This window comes from Myotis lucifugus, unplaced genomic scaffold, assembly GCF_000147115.1.
Source record: "Myotis lucifugus unplaced genomic scaffold, Myoluc2.0 scaffold_1029, whole genome shotgun sequence".
Lineage (NCBI taxonomy): Eukaryota > Metazoa > Chordata > Mammalia > Chiroptera > Vespertilionidae > Myotis > Myotis lucifugus.
Genome location: NW_005872077.1, coordinates 102,361 through 104,445, shown reverse-complemented (window position 1 = coordinate 104,445; position 2,085 = coordinate 102,361). Strand labels below are relative to the sequence as shown.

General features: G+C 40.0%; 1 non-coding gene across 1 annotated transcript; it reads right to left on the bottom strand.

Moving 5' to 3' along the window:
- Positions 1 to 762: 762 nt before the first annotated feature.
- On the bottom strand, positions 763 to 866 carry LOC111824245. The gene has a single exon (XR_002827315.1). It is a non-coding gene; the product is annotated as a U6 spliceosomal RNA (small nuclear RNA).
- Positions 867 to 2,085: the final 1,219 nt, after the last annotated feature.

The following is a 2,085-nucleotide window of genomic DNA, read 5'->3' as shown; positions in this document are numbered from 1 at the left end:
ATGACCAAAATGGATAAAAACTAGTATTTCAGGTCTGCTGTCTGAAAACCGCTCTACAGATCAATACCTCAGCTCTTCCATTCTGTCTAATGACAAATTCTCTTAAGGAAGAGAAAATCAGGCTCCATTTTGCCAACATTAAAATAAGCCATAGCTTTACTTTTTACCTGGAGAAATGTCAGCACTTTGTGATTTTTGGAGTATCAGTATACTAAGAATATTTTTTAAACATTGCACCTGGGAAAGTGTCAGGCTGCTTCTTGAAACGTGTTCAACAGACAGTGGAGAATGAAAGCCTTCAGTACAACAATCCATGAGGAACTGAATCCTGCCAGGAACCCTGTGAGTTCAAAAGCAAACCTTCTCTCCCCCCCGCCCCCCAAGGAACGTTAAGACGACTTCAGCTCAGCTGACACCTTGACTGAGCCTGTGGAAGCCCCTGAAGCAGAGTGCCCAGGTAGCCAGGCCCAGAGCACTGACCAACAGGGTGTGAGATAATAAACGCGTTTTAAGCCACCAGATTTTGGAGTAATTTGTTATGAAGCAGTAGGTAACTAATACAAGTTGCCTACCCCTAACACAGATTTAAATCTCAGCTTGGCATCCTGAAGAAAGTGAAGTTGAGATTTCTTTAATGGGGATTGCCAAACAGATCATGACTTCAGATATTAGTACTATAATTCCCTAAATCAAATATTTAAAGCCAAAGTGGAAAGACAACTAATGTGTAGTGACAGATTAAATATCTTTGGCCGAGGGGAAAAAAAAAATATATATATATATATATTTGCTGTCATCTTTGTGCAGGAGCCATGCTAATCTCAGTATTGTTCCAATTTTAATGTATGTGCTGCTGAAGCAAGCACTGGCTGGGAATATTTTGGTGTCTTTTCCCCCAATACAGATAAATGATGTCATTTCTTCATAATGACATTTCATTTACCATTTCTTAACTTGTATGTCAGTCTAAGGAAGAAGAAAAGACCAAATTTATGGTATTTTACAAATTCTAAGCATCTAAAGATCCTGTTTAAAGGGATTAGAAGGCTGTTATAATTCTACTATAAACACAAAGACCTGAAAATATGGGCTATTTTGTTTTTGTTCTATTTTACCCAATAATGGCTCAAGGCAGATAACAGAAGACACAAAGTTTTGCTGTATTAATGGTTGACCCTAAACAATATTACACACACCAGGCTTGTCTTGGGCCTGATTCCCGGCTCTTGAATTCTCCTTTGATTGCTATGATGCTATGTCAGCAAGAGAGAGAAAAGGAAAGAAAACAAATTCTCTCCTCCAGGTCGAAGGACTGCAGACTGTGCAGCAAAAATTGGGCCCATCAAGAGTGTCTGTCCTTCAGTGACAGAATAAGTGACTTTCCACGTTGAGAAATCACATTGAGGAAATTTGAGTCAGAAAAGTCCTGCCAAACTGACTTCTGTTCCACTCGTCCTCTACTGTTAAGCACTAGTTTTTAAATCTCAAAGTCCCTGAAATATCCCTTATTAAACTGCAAATGCATGTGAAAGGAGCCTTATTATTTGCTGTCAATAAAATGTAGAGTGTGACTGGAATGGGTCATCAGATGGTCTTCCAGGCCACATGATCAGAGGGTCAAGTACATAAACATCTGCCTCTAAATCATGGCCATGAGCAGAGGACGCAGCACTAACACACACACCAAGTGTCATGAGATCCAGTTACTTACAGTTCTGCTGGCATGAATTTTGCAGCCACATACAAGCTTAACCCCACATTCACAGTGAAGTTCTTTTTGGATGCTCACCAGCTACCTTTTTTGGTTGTCTCATTGCTCTGGACCCATTTGCTGCCCGACACAGAGCTGGAGAGTTCTTTAGAGAAATGAGGAAAATAGAAAATACAGCAACACTAATGGTTGTAGTCAGGATCAGGTTCCCAGGATTTAATAAGGCACCGATGAGAAGAAAGGGCAGGTTGCCCCACTTTCCGGTTCTTCATTCTCAAGATTTTATCGAGTGAAAAGCTTTGTGAATACTTACTCTTATGGCTGAGAATTGATTTATCGCGATGAAATGTAAGATATTAAGTTTTGAAGTGACC